Genomic DNA, 14,389 nt, shown 5'->3' on the forward strand with positions numbered 1-14,389 from the left:
AACATACCCTCTTAAAACTGACCATCCTACCGATCCTTGACTTCAGTGATGTCATCTATAAAATAGCCTCCAACTCAACAAACTGGATGCAGTCTATCACAGTGCCATCTGTTTTGTCACCAAAGCCCCATACACTACCCACCATTGCGACCTGTACACTCTTGTTGGTTGGCCCTCGCTTCATACTCATCGCAAAACCCACTGGCTACAGGTTATCTACAAGTCTCTGCTAGGTAAAGCCCCGCCTTATCTCAGCTCACTGGTCACCATAGCAGTACCCACTCGTACAGTGGGGGAAAAAAGTATTTGATCCCCTGCTGATTTTGTACGTTTGCCCACTGACAAAGAAAGGATCAGTCTAAAATTTTAATGGTAGGTTTATTTGAACAGTGAGAGACAGAATAACAACAAAAATATCCAGAAAAACGCATGTCAGAAATGTTATAAATTGATTTGCATTTTAATGAGGGAAATAAGTATTTGACCTCCTCTCAATCAGAAAGATTTCTGGCTCCCAGGTGTCTTTTTTATACAGGTAACGAGCTGAGATTAGGAGCACACTCTATAAGGGAGTACAAACCAAGAGCAGCGTCTGGACATGGAAACTGAAACAAAACTGCCTGAAGAGTGATGCTAGATAAAGGGGGAGTAATCAGGGTAGTGATGGAGTCCAGGTGTGCATCATGATGGGGCGCAGGTGTGCGTAATGAGGGTTGCCAGGTGTGCGTAATGACTGGTAGCCAGGACCGGTGGTTAGCAGACCGGCGACGTCGAGCGCTGGAGAGGCGTAGACCTGACATGTCATTCTCTTTTTCTGTGTTTGTTGAATGTGTTCAAATACAATACAACCTTAGAATGAGGGCAGGTTGCTTCCTAGAATCAAAATACAATAGTGGATATTTGAGTTATCCCCCGTCTCTAGCCTGCAGCCCAGGGCTGTGTATGTTACTAATTCAATTTGGTGGTTGCATTGCTAAAGACCCACTGTTCCAGGAACACACGTGACACTCATGTTAGACCAACACGTGCTGCAGAGGTTCCATATCTGTTTATGTTCACACAGATGCTTTATACAGTTTATTCTCTCTCTCACCCTCCACCTCCGCTCTCTATCTCTGTACATGCACACACACACTTAGGAACGCACACACACCCTCTGAAAGGTCAGTCTACCACAGCCTGTGTGTGTGTGACATTAACAGGAGGTGGTCAATCTTTGAAGGGGCTGACAGACGGTGTATATTTCATGCTGTTGTATTTATGTGTTTATTGTCAGGGTGTCTTTACCATCCGGCCGATGACGCAGCAGCACCAGGATCAGATGTTGAGCAGCACATTTCCTCTGTTGTCTGGCTCACTGCGCTGCGAGACATCACATGATCTATGTAAAAGGAAATCATAACCAACCTTGGATGGCTTTCAGAAGCCCTACTTTTAAAATAGCCTGTCATCTGGAAGCATCTGGCGTGTCTGGTTCTGGACCCAGGCTGCAAAATGTCTATACCTGTCAGCTCGTTTTTTTTAGGAGACCTAGTAAAAATCCCTTAAAACGCTAATTAGCATTTCGTTACTTTTGTGTGATATCCAAGACATGGATCCTTATCAAAAGTACACTCTGCTTTGCGTTTGGCCATATGACTGCACTGGGAGGCTCAGGGAGCCAATAGGAACTAAAAGTAAATCACAATGACACATCTGCAGTGTGTGTGTGTGTGTGTGTGTGTGTGTGTGTGTGTGTGTGTGTGTGTGTGTGTGTGTGTGTGTGTGTGTGTGTGTGTGTGTGTGTGTGTGTGGGAGAGAGAGTGTGTGAACATGTGTGTGAAACACTTCAAAGACTTGGAATCTCCTCACTAAGGCTGTTCCGGCTGATGTGGAGTGAGGATTACTCCTCTTTCTCCATCTCTCCCTCCCCTCTCTTTTTCTCCCTCTCTTCCTCCCTCTCTCCTTCCTTCCCTCCCCTCGCCAGCTCCACATGGAGGATATGTCCAACTGCTTGGGCTTGATTTGCAGCAGGGCATTGTGGAAAGGGAGATGGCCCCCGATGCTGCTTGTTTTGGGGGGAAGCCCACATGGAGGCACCAGAGAGGTAGAGGAGGAGAAGAAAAGAGGGGAGAGGAGAGAAGAGGAGAAGAGGGCAAATGAGAAGAGGGGAGAGGAGAAAAGTGGAGGAGAGAAGATGAGAGAAGAGGAGAAGAGAGGAGAGGCAAAAAGAGATGAGATGAGAGAGGTGCCCTGACCCTGAAGAGAGCTCTATCAGGCCTCATCATGAGCCTGCCATGTGTGCTTCCCTGCCTCCCTGCCTCAAACAGAACAACAACACAGTGAAACATCAAAGGGCCCATCACACACCCTCTGCGCTCACTCCACAATCCACGTTTACATGAGATCATGGCAACCCATCCTTTTAATGTCTGTGGGTTCCCAGCTGCAAAGCAGGACCAGGGTGAGGCAAGTGTTGGAGATCCACCCAAAAAAGCTTCCCGGTGAGCACATTTGGTCATGCATGGGATGGCACTGAGTCATCCAGACTGACCATCCTTAGAAGACAAACAACAATAACACAAAGACACAGATACAGATTAATATGCACGAGCACACACACACACACACACACACACACACACACACACACACACACACACACACACACACACACACACACACACACACACACACACACACACACACACACACACACACACAGCAACATGGAGACATGTATTCCATGGGAGTGTGTTCTGCTGTGGCCCTCCCGGCTGACCTTGGGGGGAGAGGAGAGTACAGTGAGGGGCGAGGGGCTGGTTGGTGGGGGGGACGCCCAAGCATCTGGATCTCATCAGTAGATCTCACAGAGGGGCGCAGCAGCAGGAAACACATACAGAAACAAAAGGGCTGCTTCCATCCAGGTCTTAAAGACCCCAGAACTTAAAGACCCCAGGCCTGCAGAGACCCACCCCAGGAGAACTTGCACAGTGGTCAGAGTCGTACCTTTTTCCCACTACTGAGATGAGCCAAAGCGAACCAGTGCTGGCTTGGTTGCTGGAACCGTGCTGGAAAGGACAATGTGAAAAGAGAATATCTGAGCCAGCACATTATGGTTCGGGTCAGCATGGTAATGTGAAGAGGATATAATGTAGTTCTGATCACAACTTAGCTTATCTCTGCAGTCATGAAGCCACAGGTCCATTCTGCAGTTAGCGCCTGTTTTTCCCATTGGGATAGAGGGTTGAAGTCTCCCCTCTCAAAGCTGCCCTACACAGACCAGGGCTGCAGCCTAGCCCCTGTTTCGCTGCATTTGGTCAGTTTTCTCTAGAAACGTCCAAATATTTAGTCTGAGAACATCTGTACAACAGGCGGCTTGCCATCAGGGCTAGCCGGATAGAGAGACACATGAGGACAATACACCACAAAACCAGAGAGAGACATTCAACTTCAGGGGTGTCAAACATATGTCCAATATTTTGTATAAATATTTTCTTTGAGGGGGAAAACAAACTCAATATACTTTAAAATGACTAAAAACCAAATTGAAACCGGGAGACAATGTATTATGTAACAACAACAGAAGAGCTGCGGTCTGTCCATTGTTGCTGGGAAATTACCTCTCAATCTGTTTTGCTTAGTCATTTATGTATCCATAAAACCATTGCTGAGATACTTTCACTAAAAACATTCTATGAACATTTTCAAGAGAGAGTCCAGAAGGTCCTTGTTGTATCTGTACCCTTTTCACCATCATAAATCCAGATTACTCTTCTAAACCATTTTCTAAATGGTACGAAATTCCATCTCTGTATACTTTGGTTCCATATTGAGGTTAACTTGAAGGAGCTCCTTAGGAGAATGTTACATGAGATACATGGGACCTCCAGCAGCCCTCCATGTGCTTGCTCCATTAAAAGAAACACTCAGTGAATTCCACCCTTCACCTCCCATTTATTCAGCTCAATATAATCTGTATGCTTTTACATGGGTAACAGAATGCCAAATGCATGTGTGGTTAGGCACAAGCCTAGAAGAAAAATCAAAATAATATTGTGATATTACCAAAACAAGTCTGCCTATTGTGATGTGACGCCATGCTGTTTGGAGCCTTATCGGTTTCCTCTACTCTTCTTTTGGCTAATCACATTATTTTACATCCACATAGTTTCTTCTCAGACAGGACAGCATGTCCATGATTCATTCCACCAAGGCTAAAGTCATCCAGGAGCTGTGGGGCGTCTGGTATGTTGATATTTGTCAAGTACAGGAGGCCATGTCATGTATAGTATGGTCTGCGTCGCACTGTTGCCCTTCTCTAGCAAAATATGGAAGGATGTGCGTGTCTGTTTGTGTGTGCATGTGTGTTCCCGTGAGCGAGTGAGTGCATGCATCTGTATGTGTGTGCACGTGAGTGAGTGCATGCATATGTGTGTGTGTGTGTGTGTGTGAGCTTGTGTAGGTGAGTGCACATGTGTGTGTGCATATCTGTAATTATGTGTATTGTGTATGTGTGTGTGTGTATTCACATCTCTGGGTATGCATGCATTGTGTGTATTCACTGTGAGCTCCAGCTGCAGCTGGCCCGTTACCCACCCAGCTGAGCTGCCTATAAGTCCCGTCCATTCTTCCCAACCAGACATCTCCGCAGCAAAAAGTTGGTCAGTCTGTAATATCTGCCTCCTGGCATGCACCCATGGCAACCGGCCAACCGTGCTAACAACTCAAAGCTGCTGCTGTCTCCGCTGGAAATTCAGTTAGGTTGTTTTCTGGGTGGGGAGTTTTCTGTCAATGGGGAGACAGTTAAGTTTGTAGACAAGCGAGAGAGATCTGAGAGATATTTGTTGTCAGCAAATTTACACCTAAAATTCCACCTGGAATTGATCTTCCCAGACAGGGAATCTCTTTCCGGTTAAGCTCAGACCACAGCATGAGAGTTTGAACTTCCCTCAACTCAATATATCATTTTTTTTACAATAACTGTCATGGGATCACTGCAATTATGATATGTTATAGATACAGAGCAGTATTTCATTAGTTCAGCTTGATTCAGTATGATGCATATTTTCAATAGCACACGTTTAATGAATGGCACAGCTCTCTTTCACTCTCTGTTTTACCATGGTAAGGAAACACATAAGTCTGCAGTTATTTTCAATGGTGTTCAGTTCTGTCAAACAACGTTTGGTTTGGCAGCTGCATTAACAGAAAACCCCCCTTGACTGAAATATTGATTTCCTGGTGCTTCACTTAATATTGTTTTTGCTTTCTCAAACTGTACCAAACGAAAAATTACAGAATTAACGATTTTGAACCCCATGTTGGACAACAATCTCAGCAGAGCATAGAAATTATTATTTTATAAAAAAAATGTAAATAAACGTTGTAATGCTGATTTATCCTGCATGCTCTGACTGGTTTTTGTACCTACTGTTAGTACAGGGACTCACAAGGGAAATAGGACAGAGTGCAGGGAGGTTACATGATGATAGACATGCATCACAGGAGTTTGGTTTGTCGATGGATGTAATATCCACATGTCTGGAGATGGTCTAAAGCAACAGAGTGGTCTAAGTGAACATCTTATGTGAATTAGAATATGTTATATAGATTGTAGCGAACGGTGACAGTGCAACACCCCATGTGGGTCTCCCAGCCCATAGGCAAAGTCACTAACCACTGCTCCAAGAGGATTACCCACTTGGGGGAGATTGTAACTATTTTACCTAAGGGTCACTACAACAGAATTATGGAATTATTATATTGTTTATGATGATATATCTGATATCCATAGTCTTACATTTAGGGCTCCTCATACTGTAACGATTGTCACTCTAATGTCCCATACCATGTGTTCATTATGTGCTCTATGAAAGACACAATGCGTTCTACTAATCCCTAAATTACATTCCAGCAGAGGCTTGTAAGGAAAAAAAAGCTAATTGAACTGATGCCCTGTTTAGCAGACCAGATTGTGACAGAGCGACATTGCTATCTCTCTGCGGTTCCTGGGACGTCAGCGTTGGTGGACCTCAACACTCCCCAGGGGTACTCAAACTCTTCCTCTTCCAGATGTGTGTGTGTGTGTCCTACATGATTATGGGTCACTTGGTTCTTCCTGTGTTCGTTTGGTGACATCTGCTACAGTCAGCAGTCCCCTTGTCCCCTTGCCTCAGTGTTTCTCTCTTCTTGTTCCTTTTCCCACACTGAACCTCTCTCTCCATCCCTCCATCTTTAGGCTCTGAGCAGCTGTGCATAGTTCGTTTTTTTTTATAGCAATAACATATCTGTTACCTCTGGCGACTTCTTCCTGTCACATTGACTTCCTGTCACTTTCGCTGTGTCATGTCCTCTTTAAGTGGTGGGTGACAAGGACCCCAATGAAGCTATAGGACTTTTTCTCTACCAATGTTGGTCCTGTGAGGCTCTTTGGAGGCTCTGGGCTCATGGGTACCCTGGGGTGTAGTTAACCCTTAGGAACCAAACACGCATACACACCTCCAGGTGTGTCCCCCTATGACCCCTCTTCCATGGAAAGCCCACCTACCCTGCTTTCCTCTCCCAGGGGCTTAGGAGTTACCCAGATATCTCTCACCCATCTCCCTCTCCCCACTCTCCCCTCCACTCCCGTTCCCCACTCCCTCTCTCCACTCCTCTTCCTCCCGTTCCCCACAACCCTCTCTCCACTCCTCTTCCTCCCCTTCCCCCTCCAGTCATCTCCCTCTCCCCCTCTTCTCTGACATCTGGGAGAGGTTAGGAGCATCAGGCAGGGTTTGACAACCTCTCAACATATAAATTGTGTGTTTCTTTCAACACCGACATATTCATTCCCTCTCTGTGTGAAACCAGAGCCGAAAAACAGTCCACCTGGCCTGCTTGGCTATTTTTCATTTTTCGTTTACCTCACACCGTTAGATGGAATCCTGTGTGTCAAGGGCTGTTTTATTTGATAGTAAAAACTTTACTCAACACCAGCAAATGTCAAGAGACTATGTGAAGTGGACGTGACAGCTTCTGGTGATGTACACTCTTTTCGAAAAAAAAAGGTGCTTTCTAGAATCTAAAAGGGTGTTAACATAGGGTAACCCTTTGAATAACTTTTTTTGGTTTGAGGTAGAATCCTTTTGGTCCCAGGTAGGACCTTTTGAGGTTACATGTAGAACCCTTGTTCTAATGTTAAGTGATCAGGACTGTTTGGTTAGCTTGACAACTTGATCATCCACCAAAAATCACATTATGGCATTTTCAGTTTTTCAGATATCTGATATCAGATTTTTGCCATTAAACCTTTTAGCCGTATTGAGATATATTCCCATCATTAGCACACAGCACATGTCACAACCATTGATTTATGTTCTCCAGTTGTCTTTGGGTTACTCTGAGCCAGTTGGATTACCCACACAAAGACAGAGTTGTGTCATTTCCAAATACTCTATCCTCTTCAACCTCACAAGAACCTGGACACTGGGGTGTGGAGAACCTAAGTCAGAGAGTAAAGAGAGGTGAATGACTGGCTAACTTAGTATATTGCTGTGTAGTTGTTGCTTACTGTACATCCACTCAGACTGGTGACTTCACTTACATTGCTTGGTCATTGTATACTAGCTAAGTTTATGTCTATGTTTAGTCTCTGTTCTGTCATAGGGATGTAGTGCACTAGTTAATTGGTGTGAATCTGGGCAGTGAGACAAGACAATGGACAATCCGGCGCACAGACTGCAGACTAACAGCATTATGTGAAGCAAACTCGGATAAAGAAGTCTGCTGGTGCTGGGCAGAGTCATAAAAAAATGTGACAAACTCTCTAAGACTTCCCTCTCCCCTCTTTCTTTCTCTCTCCCCCACCCTCTCGAACTCTCTCTCCATCCAGGGCTTTGTCAGTGGATGGAAAAGTACTGGAGTGTCTTGCCAGCCCCAGAGTGAGAGAGAGAGAGAGAGAGAGAGAGAGAGAGAGAGAGAGAGAGAGAGAGAGAGAGAGAGAGAGAGAGAGAGAGAGAGAGGGGAGGGTGTGTGTGTGTGTGTGTGTGTGTGTGTGTGTGTGTGTGTGTGTGTGTGTGTGTGTGTGGTGTGTGTTTGTTCTTTTCGCTCGTTTTTCCGTTCAGTGTAGAGTGGACTGACCAGAACCAGAGCAGCCAGATCTCCCTTGGCATTCCAGCGTAACCAAACCCCCTCACCTCTCCTCTCCTTCCCTCTCCCTACCTACCGCCACACTCAGGACAATCATGTTTTAGGAAGTCTCCAAGTAGAGAGGAGAGGGAGATTTGAGAACATCAGATAAGGGAGTAGAGTAGTGATCGACCAAGCAGCCACACATAGGCCTGCACTCCGTAACAGTTATCATGGATGCCCCCAGAGTAAACAAACAGAGCGAACACACAGCACGGATTAGGGGGTAGATAAATAGAGCCCATGAGAGAGGTGATCCCAGGGATAAATATATACCCAGGAGGGGGACTCTCAACATGGGAAAGCCCTGGATCCCTGGGGGCATCCGCCTCCTGCACAGCCAAACACAGATACACCCGCCTTGGGGCAGATACATGGACACATGCAGCAGACAGTTGTTGGAATCCATATACTGTGCTGTATGTTTCAGGTTCAATTGTGGTTGAAATGAACATAGTTTCTTTCGTTATTGTGTGCAGAGAGAGAAGGGGTGAATATTGTGTAGTTCCATACCATGACAGACGGAGGGCACTGTCGCACTCCTGACAGTGGCAGTAACAAAGGGAAAAGACAGAGAGAGTGAGTGCTTGCATGGTGTCTGGCATTCAGGTGAGCAGCACAGCTAATCTCTTTCTGATGCAAACATTATCCTTATTGTCAGGATGCCATCTGAACAGGAGGAATGCTGTCACATTGAAACAGAAGCCCCTCTTTGCTGCAATGTGTGTGTATTTGTATTTTTACTTAAGAAGGATCCAGTTTTTTTATTTTACCTTTATTTAACTAGGTAAGTCAGTTAAGAACAAATTCTTATTTACAATGACAGCCTACTGGGGAACAGTGGGAGAACTACCCTGTTCTGTGGCAGAACAACAGCTTTTTACCTCTGGGATTCGATACAGCAACCTTTCGGTTTTAGCTACTCTTCCTGGGGTCCAAACCAATTAAGGTAAAAACAATAAAATAACACAGTACTTTATTGCACCACTACATATCTACAACACAACATTTATAATACCACCATACATACATGTTTGTAGAGTGTGTGTGTGCTAGCGTGTGTGTGCGTATGCATGTGTGAGTGCTTGCGTGTGTGTCTCTACAGTCCGCATTGTTCGATAAGGTGTAATTTAATCAATTAGTCAGAGTTTACTGCTTGCATGATTTATTTGATGTGTAATTGAGTTACATGTAGCCATGGCTCTGTGTAGTACAGTGCAGGGGTTTGTGAAGTACTGAGTCTGTTCTGGACTGTGAAGAGACCCTGATGGCATGTCGTGTAGGGTATACATGGGTGTGTGAGCTAGTCATTTGAACAGACAGCTCGGTGCTTTCAACATGTCAAAACCTCTCACAAAGACAAGTATTGATGCAGTCAAAATAACCTCTACTTTGAGCCAGGAGAGACTGACATACATGTCATTGATGTAGCTCTCCATGTACCAGTGCCAGCCGTGCTGCTCTGTTCTGGGCTAATTGTAATTTGCCTATGACCCTCTTTGTGGCACTTGACCATATGACTGGGCAGTAGTCCAGGTCTGACAAAACTAGGGCCTGTAGGACTTTTATTGATAGAAATGTCAAGAAAGCAGTTCAGCACTTTATTACGGACATACCGCTCCCCATCTTAGCCACTGTTGAATCAATACGTTTGACCACCATGACAGTTTACAATCCAGGGTTAAACCAAGCCTCTTCAAGTTGCTCAATTTCCAAACAGGCTTTACTCAGTGCCAGTGGCAGGTCATTAGTAAAGATTGAAAAAAGTAAGGGGCCTAGACAGCTGCACTGGGGAATGCCCAACTCTACCTGGATTATGTTGGAGAGGCTTCCATTAAAAAGTACCGTCTGTGTTCTGTCAGACAGATAACTGTCAATCCATGATACAGCAGCTGATGCAAAGCTATAACCCAGGAGTTTTTCCAGCAGTAGATTATGATTGATAATGTCAAAAGCCGCACTGAAGTCTAAAAAAACTGCTTGAATAATCTTCTTATTGTCAATTTCTTTCAGCCAATTATCAGCCTTTTGTGTTGTACATGTTGTTTGTGCATGTGTATGTGTGAGTATGTGCATGCATTTGTGTGTATGTGTATGTGTGTGTAAATGTATGTGTGTGTGCGTGCATGCATTTGTGTGTGGGTGTGTGTATATGTGTATCACTGACTTGACGAAGACACCTGGACCTAAACATTCTCTGCCCATGTGGTCATGTTTGACCATTAGTATATATGGTTTCACTGTCTCGGTAGATCAGGCCTCCATTGTCTCAGAGCGATAAGCTTCTTAGCAATGGGGCAGTGTGACTCGTGCTCAGCTCAGGCCCCATGGTGCTGTGGGGAGTTCAGCGGCAGATCATGGTGGCCCCATGCTTATATTTGCTGGCAGTGCCCCATCCACACGTACCCAGTCATCCCTGGAGCAGCGTCAGGGACCAACTTGACAGGACTGCTGACCTATCAAACAGACTCAGAATTGAACCGAGTAAATCACATTCACTAGGACCTCCCTGAGTCACAAACCTGTATATCTGTTTGGCTGCATGACACCAACACAATCCCAGCCTCCCCATCCCATAAACCACCAGGGCTGGACAGTACTGCTTGGTCAACAGTACTGCTTGGCCATCAATACAGTTGACATTAACCTCTATGGGCTAGGTGGGACGCTTGCGTCCCACCTACTCAACAGCCAGTGTAATCCCGTGGCGCGATATTCAAATACCTCAAAAATGCAAAAACTTCAATTTTTCAAACATATGACTATTTTACACCATTTTAAAGACAAGACTCTCGTTAATCTAACCACACTGTCCGATTTCAAAAAGGCTTTACAACGAAAGCAAAACATTAGATTATGTCAGCAGAGTACCCAGCCAGAAATAATCAGATACCCATTTTTCAAGCTAGCATATAATGTCACATAAACCCAAACCACAGCTAAATGCAGCACTAACCTTTGATGATCTTCATCATATTCTAGTTACTGGGCAGGAGTAGTAACCAGATTAAATCGGGTACGTTTTTTATCCGGCCGTGTCAATACTGCCCCCTAGCCCTAACAGGTTAAAGCACGTGCAATGGGGCTGCACAAAGAACATGGTGGAAGTGTTTAAACAGCCTGTCAAGCTCAGAACCGACCAGTGATTGAGAGAGAGAACGGGAAGGACGGTTCGGACATTTTCACCTTTCTGTCTCGCATGCTCCCATCAGCCTGATACTCCCATTGACTCAAATCTATTTTTAGGCAGTATCACGCTGTGAGAAATTGAAAACTGACTTTTTCTATTAGAGTATTGTGAATAAACTGATCTTTAAACCAATCACAACCTCTGTTATGTTCGGCACACAGAGGACGCACACTTGTGACATATGTGGTCTTACTGGCTTAATGGGCATTCTGGAATAAATATTTAGCTTGACAGTATTATTAAAAGTTTCAGAAAGATTCAGAACAGTTCACTTTTTCGACATTCTGTTGTGTTACAGCCTGAATTTAAAATGGATTAAATTTAGATTTTGTGTTACTGGCCTACACACAATACCCCATAATGTCGAACTGGAATTATTCTTTTTTTTAATTCTTGAAAATGTATAAAACAATGAAAAGCTGAAATGCCTTGAGTAAGTATTCAACCCCTTTGTTAGGGCAAGCCTACATTAATTCAGGAGTAACAATATGATTAACAAGTCATATAATAAGTTGCATGGACTAACTTTGTGTGCAAGAATAGTGTTTTAGCATGATTTTTGAATGACTACCTCATCTCTGTACCCCACACATACAATTATCTACAAGGTCCCTCAGTTGAGCAATGAATTTCAAGCCCAGATTCAACCACGAAGACCAGGGAGGTATTTCAATGCCTCGCAAAGAAGGGCACCTATTGGTAGATGGGTAAAACATTTAAAAAGCACATATTCCATTGAGCATGGTAATACATGTATTACATGTAATACACTCAGGAGTGTGAATACTCATGTACAGTACATTATTTTTTGCTGTGTTTCATTTTCAATAAATTTGCAAAAATGTCTCAAAACACGTTTTCACTTTGTCGTTATGAGGTATTATGTGTAGATGGGTGAGGAAAAAATCTATTAATCCATTTCGAATTCCAGCTGTAACACAACAAAATGTGGAATAAAGTACCTAAGTAATAATACTTTAAAGTACTACTTAAGTATTTTTGGGGGGTATCTGTACTATACTTTGTTATTTATATTTTTTGCCAACTTTTACTTTACTACATTCCTAAAGAAAATAATGTACTTTTACTCCATTCATTTTCCTTGACATCCAAAAGTAATTGTTACATTTTGACAGGAAAATGGTCCAATTCATACACTTATCAAGAGAACATCCCTGCTCATCCCTACTGCCTCTGACCTGGCGAACTCACTAAACATAAATGTTTAGTTTGTAAATTATGTCTGAGTGTTGGAGTTTGCCCCTGGTTATCTGTAAATTAAAAAACAAGGAATTTGAAATGATTCATACTTTCACTTTTGATACCTAAGTACATTTTAGCAATTACATTTACTTTTGATACTCAAGTATATTTAAAACCAAATACTTAAAACTTTTACTCAAGTAGTATTTTACTGGGTAACTTTTACTTGAGTCATTTTCAATTAAGGTATCTTTAGTTTTATTCAATTATAACAATTGAGTACTTTTTCCACCACTGGGAATAAGTATGTGTGTGTGTGCATGTGTGCATGTGCGTGTACTGTACATGTACATGTGCATGTGTGTCTGCGTGAGGTCGCTGTCACAAATTTCACCATTGCCACGTCACCTCTTGCACCTCTTCCCTCCTCTTTGTCCTCAAGTTTTGGAGAAAAAAAGAGAGAAAAGAATGAGGAAGCATAGAAAGAACATATGAATTTAGGGAAGATCCCTCTTTCTCGCTATGGTACATAAATAGCTTAAGCAGTCCTAATCTTTACCCCCCCCCCCACCCGTTTCTCCTCCTAGATCAAAGAAAACATCTACCTTACGATCTTGCTCCTCAATTAGATGGATTAGTATCAAATTGAGTTTTGATTTGCTCCCCGTTGTGACACTCTCTGTATGGTGCCATACTGGGGAGAGAGAGTACGTGAGGGGCTCAAACACACATACACAGATGCATGCATGCACACACACACACACACACACACACGCACGCGCACGCACACGCACGCACGCACGCGCGCACGCACGCACGTACGCACGCACGCACACGCACGCACACGCACGCACACACAAATCCTCTCAGGGTGGGAGGACTTTGGTTAAAAGAGGGGCCCTCCTTGCGAGGAAGCCCCAGAAACATGCCTTAATATGCCCTCAGAGACATTTTTCAGGAACAATAGCTGGTGGCTCTTTTCTCCTTCTCCTTTCTCTGCAGTTTGAACAACTGGAGAAGTGGGTGAAGGTGCTTGCCAAATGACTTCATACACAAAACCAAAATTATTGTTTTTTTAAATGGTGGGATAAATAGCGGGAAATCTGCTGACAGTTCTCATTGTTTCAGTCTCATGCTTTGATTATTTTATTGTAGAAACCCCTCCCAATGCCACAGACAGAGAGAGAGGAAGAGGTTGATATAATGAAATTGTGGCTGAAATGTTGGAAGAAGGGGAGGAGAGAGGCAATAGGTGATTAATAATAGAGTGAGAGGTAAAGAAGGATGTGTGTTGAATGTGACCTGTTGGCTTTGATCCGCTTCACTTGCACTCCAATCCTCCCTGGAATGAGAGACTAACTAAAAGAATAAGGATGAGAAGCTGGTGAATAGAAAGTAGAGGAGAGGGAGAGAGAGAGAGATACAGAGAGTTGGGGAGAGAGAGAGAGTGTGTGTGAGCGTGTCTGTCTGTCTGCTGAGAGACAGATGAACTGACAAGGGACATCCGAGAAAACAATGAGAGTGGCTTGAGTGAAAGATGAATGGCCAATGCAGTCAAAATTCTGTTTTTCCTGTGTTTTATATCATATTGTACAACAGCTGATGAAACTATCTGTGTTATTTCCTGATAGTTGCTAGTCGAAAATACAATCTACTGTACACAGCCCCTTCTAATCAGCAGGTTTGCATGGGAGGGAGTTTTCGGCTTTCCATGGTGATATCACCATGCAGTAAATTGGTTAATAGACCAATAACAGAGTTCCAAACCTCTCTGCCAATACCAGCTAGTTTTCAGTGAGACAAATATTTTCATCCAGTGAGACAAAGTATATTTCTATCATTACTTGA

At 43.8% G+C, this 14,389-nt stretch overlaps 1 long non-coding RNA gene across 1 annotated transcript in view; it reads right to left on the bottom strand.

Moving 5' to 3' along the window:
- Positions 1-359: 359 nt before the first annotated feature.
- The window catches only part of LOC106605014 (uncharacterized), a 38,628-nt gene continuing 24,598 nt past the window's right edge, over positions 360-14,389 (bottom strand). The window contains exons 3-4 of the long non-coding RNA XR_001328774.3: positions 1,288-1,381; positions 360-873 (exon numbers count right to left, since the gene is read on the bottom strand). This is a non-coding gene — a long non-coding RNA (uncharacterized LOC106605014). The remainder of the gene's footprint in view (positions 874-1,287; positions 1,382-14,389) is intronic.

This window comes from Salmo salar, chromosome 05 (assembly GCF_965601325.2).
Source record: "Salmo salar chromosome 05, fSalSal1, whole genome shotgun sequence".
Classification (NCBI taxonomy): domain Eukaryota; kingdom Metazoa; phylum Chordata; class Actinopteri; order Salmoniformes; family Salmonidae; genus Salmo; species Salmo salar.